Raw genomic sequence first — 7,477 nt, 5'->3', positions numbered from 1 at the left:
AAAAATGTAATTGGAAAAAAAACTGGTGATGCTGCAGTTGTGAAAGGTACTCCCTGTTTTTTCAATTAAATGATTTATCATCTTTGGCCGACACAGTGGTGGTCATGCTGCTCCCACACGTGGCTTCAGTGGGGTTTTCATCCACAGTCCTGTACTTCGATGGTTTCAATACCTTTCTTTTGGGCCGATTCATCTTTGATTAAAAAAAGGAACGAAGATAGAATACACAAACTAAACAAACTAGACATCATGCTCCTCCTCACCTTCTAGTGACATCAGCATCATCTACACACCTGCTAGTAACATCATGCTCCTCCTCACCTTCTAGTGACATCAGAATCATCTACACACATGCTAGAAACATCATGCTCCTCCTCACCTTCTAGTGACATCAGCATTATTTACACACCTGCTAGTAACACCATGCTCCTCCTCACCTTCTATTGACATCAGCATCATCTACACACCTGCTAGTAACACCATGCTCCTCCTCACCTTCTATTGACATCAGCATCATCTACACACCTGCTAGTAACATCATGCTCCTCCTCACCTTCTAGTGACATCAGCATCATCTACACACCTGCTAATAACATCATGCTCCTCCTCACCTTCTAGTGACATTAGCATCATCTACACACCTGCTATTGACAACATGTTCCTCCTCACCTTCTAGTGACATCATGCTCCTCCTCAACTTCTAGTGACATCAGCATCATCTACACACCTGCTAGTAACATTATGCTCCTCCTCACCTTCTAGTGATATCAACATATTCTACACACCTGCTAGTGACATCATGCTCCTGCTCACCTTCTAGTGACATCAGCATCATGCATTACAAATAAATGGCAGACTAATATATGCATAATTATAAAGTTGTGTGAAAGTGAAGTGACATTCAGCCAAGTATGGTGACCCATACTCAGAATTTGTGCTCTGCATTTAACCCATCCGAAGTGCGCACACACACAGAGCAGTGAACACACACACACACGCACGCACGGACGCACTGTGAACACACACCCGGAGCAGTGGGCAGCCATTTATGCTGCGGCGCCCGGGGAGCAGTTGGGGGTTCGATGCCTTGCTCAAGGGCACCTAAGTCGTGGTATTGAAGGTGGAGAGAGAACTGTACATGCTCTCCCCCCACCCACAATTCCTGCTGGCCCAGGACTCGAACTCACAACCTTTCGATTGGGAGTCCGACTCTCTAACCATTAGGCCACGACTTCCCTAAGTGTGCATGCATTGCATCGTAAACTTAATGGAAATAAATATAGGTTATAAATAAATATCTATAGGTTGCATAAAGGAACAGAAGGGGGCAAAAAGTTAGCCATTGCAGGTAACTAGATTAGAATATGTGTTTAAAAAAAATGTAATTGGAAAAGATGATGGTGATGCTGCAGTTGTGAAAGGTACTCCCCGATCTTAGAATTAAATAAGTTATCATCTTTGGCCGACACAGTGGTGGTCATGATGCTCCCACACGTGGCTTCAGTGGGGTTTTCATCCACAGTCCTGTACTTCGATGGTTTCAATACCTTTCTTTTGGGCCGATTCATCTTTGATTAAAAAAGGAACAAAGATAGAAAACACAAACTAAACAAAAATTTACATGAACAAATATAATTTTCAAAAATGCTACATACTTTTTCATCTACCTCGCACTGCCTCCTTGTGCTGTTGTAGACAGGAAGGATCGGGAAAAATCGATTCCAAAAACAGACTAGTTGAACTTGAAGCATCTTCGCCGATCGATATGACATTAAAGTATTGTGAGACTGCTGACGGCTCCGTATACTTTTGAAACGCTCTCGCGGTACTTTACCACTTCAAGTACGGATTCTCCGATTCAAAAGTGTTGTGAATCAAGACAAGAAGCCTCTCTAAAGCTCTGAATCGAACATCAGTAGACTCTCGGGCTTGTTCAAACCTTTGTTGGGCGTTTGTAATTGTTTCATCTCACCAGCATACAAAATGTGTTGTTAAACCGTATTTTTTTGAAACATTGTTAATAAATTGAGGCCACTGTCACGATTTAAAATTGTACGTTATAATAAATATTATATACAATAATATATAATATTTATTTATTCGCTTATAAGTTTTGTTTATTTCTTTAGCCAAAGAATATATCCAAAATATCGACCCATACAAGCTCCCTGCAGCGGAATAGCACAGAGACCTAGACCAGTTTTAAACACGGCAGTGACTTCTCACGTTCTAGTGACATCAGCATCATGCATTACAAATAACGTCTAAATAACGTCAGTAACGTCATGCTCCTCCTCACTTTCAAGTGACATCAGCATCATCTACACACCTGCTAATAACATCATGCTCCTCCTCACCTTCTAGTGACATCAGCATCATCTACACACCTGCTAGTGACAACATGTTCCTTCTCACCTTCTAGTGACATCAGCATCATCTACACACCTGCTAGTAACATCATGCTCCTTCTCACCTTCTAGTGACATCAGCATCATCTACACATCTGCTAGTAACATCATGCTCCTCACCTTCTGGTAACGCCATGCTCCTCCTCACCTTCTAGTGAAATCAGCATCATCTACACACCTGCTAGTAACATCATGCTCCTCCTCACCTTCTAGTGACATCATGCTCCTCCTCACCTTCTAGTGACATCAGCATCATCTACACACCTGCTAGTAACATCATGCTCCTTCTCACTTTCTAGTGACATCAGCATCATCTACACACCTGCTAGTAACATCATGCTCCTCCTCACCTTCTAGTGACATCAGCATCATCCACACACCTGCTAGTAACATCATGTGCCTCCTCACCTTCTAGTGACATCATGCTCCTCCTTACCTTCTTGTGACATCAGCATCATCTACACACCTGCTAGTAACATCATGCTCCTCCTCACCTTCTAGTGACATCAGCATTATTTACACACCTGCTAGTAACATCATGCTCCTCCTCACCTTCTAGTAACATCATGCTCCTCCTCACCTTCTAGTGACATCAGCATCATCTACACACCTGCTAGTAACATCATGCTCCTGCTCACCTTCTAGTGACATCAGCATCATCTACACACTTGCTAGTAACATCATGCTCCTCCTCACCTTCTAGTGACATCAGCATTATTTACACACCTGCTAGTAACATCATGCTCCTCCTCACCTTCGAGTAACATCATGCTCCTCCTCACCTTCTAGTGAAATCAGCATCATCTGCACACCTGCTAGTAACATCATGCTCCTCCTCACCTTCTATTGACATCAGCATCATCTACACACCTGCTATTAACATCATGCTCCTCCTCACCTTCTAGTAACATCATGCTCCTCCTCACCTTCTAGTGAAATCAGCATCATCTGCACACCTGCTAGTAACATCATGCTCCTCCTCACCTTCTATTGACATCAGCATCATCTACACACCTGCTAGTAACATCATGCTCCTCCTCACCTTCTAGTGACATCAGCATCATCTACACACCTGCTAGTGACAACATGTTCGATTGGGAGAAAACAAGCTGTTCGCAATCCATTATTACGATCGTAGTACTGGCACGACCGGAAGTACCGCTACCCTACTTCCGGTCTCGGTCGCCATCTTGTGAAATCGACCTATCGCTGTGCCAAGAGAAATCTGAATCACCCACCGAATCTTGCAGACGTTGTTGATAAAATTTTGTCCCGTTGCTTTTATGGACTCTCTATGGGCTTCTCCCTTGACTTCATGCCTCCACGTCCCGCCGATAGCCTCATAGACAGTAAAAGATTGCCTGTGAACTTCTTCTCCTGTCAATATGGTAATTTCTCTACTGTGCGGCAGAGAGTCGCAGGTTATGATGCAATCATTAGCCTATTTACTTTTATACATTTTTCGTGTTTCTTTAGGAATAATGAATGGACAAATGAAGTCTTTAAACTATCTAGTTTGTTTAAGTGCTTATCAGTAGTAATGCTTAAATTCTTTAAGTCAGTGGTTTTCAACCTGTGGGCTGCAGTGGTATTGCAGGTGGGCCGCCAATTACTATTAAAAGAAATAATATTGTTAATATATGTAAAAATGTCTAAGTCATAATAACATAATTTCATATATATAATTAAATAACAAAAAATAAATATTAAACTGCAACTATGCTTCCACTATTCGAGCTCGCTAATTGGTTTAAGAGTAAACCACCAATTTATATTTTTTGCTGCATATGCTAGGCTACAGAACAACAAATTCAAACATGCATAAATGGCTGTCAATATGTTCCCTCTACCCGCTGCGGAGCTCTGCCTGGATCTGGTTTTCCCGTTTTGCTGAGTGGTGCCAGTCCGAGTTATTTTCTGTTCATTGCCAGTTCATTCTATGGCTGTGTAATTAATAGAAATCGTCATAAAATCACGATTTGCGCGTGCGCGATTTCTAAATCGCTTTATAGCACGATTTTCCCTGACCTCCCGCAGTATGCTATCCGATTCAATCAGAATGCAACGTGCCTAGCGCGAGAACAGAACAGACTGGGCATATGCCTAACTCCAGGTTCACACACTGTCTGTGATGCGCCTTTTTCCTGAGCCCATGTTAACAGATCAGAGCGTTCACACTGCACACGGTAAAAGGCTATAAATAAAAATGTGCGAAAATAATTAATATCTAGCACATGAGCATAGAGAGAGTTTTGAGTGCACAGGATGCAGTTTAAGTGAGAGGAGACACGTTTTAAGTGCACACACTCTCCGGGCGAGAGCAGCTTGTATCTGAGCAAGCACGTCTGGTTTTGTGACAGAGCAAAGGAAATCTGCGTGCGAACAGAGAGAATCACGCTCTTGCATTATTTTAATATGCTTTTGCGTTACAATAACGCACTCTCGCGGCTGCTTCTGCATCGCATACACATACACATACACATACTGTATACACACTGCAGACAGAGTACGTCTGAACCTGTATAATGTATAACAATTATATCTCAACACCTTTCAACACCGGTGTCAGTTAATTTTTTTGCAGTGGGCCGCGCAAACATATGTGTTTGGTTGTGTGGGCTGCGAGTTGAAAAAGGTTGGGAACCACTGAGTTAGCTGATGCAGGCGTAATAGCAAATTTTAACATATGGCCCAGTTTTACAGACAGGGCTTATCTTAAACCACGACTAGGCCTTAGATAAACTAAAATGCTTAAGCATGTTTTGTTATCAATCATTAGAAAAGGCATTACTGGTGTGCATTTTGAGACAAAACTGTGGAATTTTCATATTTTAATATATGTCGATGCAGGTTATTTTCAGTTCTCACAGCTCAACCATACATTTTACTAGCCCCTAAATCTTGTTTGTGAAACCCGGGGTTCAGGTAATTACTTTAATTAGGTAAGGCTACGTGGTTAGTGATTAGCTTGTCTTGCACCCTTTACAAAGAAATCCTGCAGGACTCCTATAGGAATGTCTCTGTCTGTCCTGTAGGAATTTAGTTCTGTCCTGCAGGATTCCTGCATGATCCCTGCACAGAAAGCAGCATTCCTTCAGGAATTCCTGCAGGATTTTTTTAAGGGCAGTGTTTTCTTCAGTAGATTTAATGCAATGGGAGACAGTGGAGAAGACATACCCACCCCACCTCTCCCCCATCCAGCTGTTGCTTCTGATGATGGAGGAAACGTATCTCCTACTGCCTCCATTACCCTCAAAAAGCTGCAGGAAGAGAAAAGGGCTTTGATGAACCAGAGAGATCAGCTCAGAACAGAACTGGATTGGCTGGTGGACTCAGTTGCTGCCCCAGTGGCTGCTCCATCAACTGTGCCTGCCCACCCTCATAGCTACAGTAAGTTACCATTGTTGTTATAATTGTTTTTAACTGGTCCTTTTTAATGCAGATACACTTAAAATACTTTTGTGTTCTTTTAGAGAAACTAGTAAAGAAGAGAAGGAGAATGACATCCTCCTGTTGGTGACACATTAGGATATGTCCCCAAAACCTTCAAACTGGCCGTTATTAAGCCTCTCATCAAAAAACCACAACTTGACCCCAAAGAACTAGTTAATTATAGACCAATCTCGAATCTCCCTTTTCTGTCCAAGATACTAGAAAAGGTGGTATCCTCACAATTATATTCCTTCTTAGAGAAAAATGGTATATGTGAGGATTTCCAGTCAGGATTTAGACTGTATCATAGTACTGGGACTGCTCTCCTTAGAGTTACAAATTATCTGCTCTTATCATCTGATCGTGGGTGTATTTCTCTATTAGTTTTATTGGATCTTAGTGTTGCGTTTGACACAATTGACCACAACATTCTTTTGCATAGACTTGAACACTTTGTTGGCATTAATGGAAGTGCATTAGCATGGTTTAAATCATACTTATATGACCGCCATCAGTTCGTAGCAGTGAATGAAGATGTATCATATCGATCACAAGTGCAGTATGGAGTACCTCAAGGCTCAGTACTAGGGCCGCTACTCTTCACGCTTTATATGTTACCCTTGGGAGATATCATCAGGAAACATGGTGTTAGCTTTCACTGTTATGCTGATGATACTCAGCTCTATATTTCTTCACGGCCCGGTGAAACACACCAATTTGAAAAACTAATGGAATGCATAGTCGATATAAAAAACTGGATGATGAGTAATTTCTTACTGCTAAATTCTGAAAAAAACAGAGGTGTTAATTATAGGACCTAAAAATTCTGCTTGTAATAACCTAGAACACTGTCTTAGACTTGATGGTTGCTCTGTCAATTCTTCGTCATCAGTTAGGAACCTAGGTGTGCTATTTGATCGCAAACTTTCCTTAGAAAGCCACGTTTCTAGCATTTGTAAAACTACATTTTTCCATCTCAAAAATATATCTAAATTGAATAAACAACAAAACATTTACATTAGTTTTAGTCATCACTAAAAATATACATTTTACCAGGATCGGGGGAAAAATATATAATTGAACAGAATGAAGAATATGGTCTAATTTTTTACAGTCTATGTTACGGTGTATTTAAACCATATTACATTTCATTCCTGTATTAAAACATGCATCTGTATTTTATATGCTGCTTTATCTCATCTGCTGATAGAGATATTTTAACAGTATATTCATAAAGTATGTGTTATTTGACTTAATATCAACGCGTCTAATGTCCCAACCACCGCAACAGTGTTTGTATGAAAAAACACTTTTATTTTGAAAATATGACGACGTCCTGTGAAAATACTTTTATTTTGAAAATATGACGATGTCCTGTTGACACGTGCTTAGCTTTAGCTTGATAAATTCAGTTTGCTATGTACACCATTTCAGAAAAAACAATTCTGGTCCGTTAAATCGACGTTTTGCCACCGCGTTATCCGTTTGTCATCTATGGACACGACATCGCGGGGGGTGTAATCGCTCCCGGTTAGGAACTCACTGTTCTACCGGTCTTAGTGAAACGGCTTCCTCCGGTGGGATTCATACGCGCTTATTGTATCAGCCCTAAACCTACCAACACAGTAAACGGTAGT

General features: G+C 41.2%; 1 long non-coding RNA gene across 1 annotated transcript; it reads right to left on the bottom strand.

The window, feature by feature from the left end:
* Positions 1 to 251: 251 nt before the first annotated feature.
* On the bottom strand, positions 252 to 2,423 carry LOC132129398 (uncharacterized). The gene is made up of 3 exons (XR_009428509.1): positions 2,300 to 2,423; positions 786 to 813; positions 252 to 611 (listed from the first exon to the last, which is right to left on the bottom strand). It is a non-coding gene; the product is annotated as an uncharacterized LOC132129398 (long non-coding RNA).
* Positions 2,424 to 7,477: the final 5,054 nt, after the last annotated feature.

Source organism: Carassius carassius, chromosome 4, assembly GCF_963082965.1.
Source record: "Carassius carassius chromosome 4, fCarCar2.1, whole genome shotgun sequence".
Taxonomy (NCBI): domain Eukaryota; kingdom Metazoa; phylum Chordata; class Actinopteri; order Cypriniformes; family Cyprinidae; genus Carassius; species Carassius carassius.
This window is presented reverse-complemented; position numbering and strand designations above follow the sequence as displayed.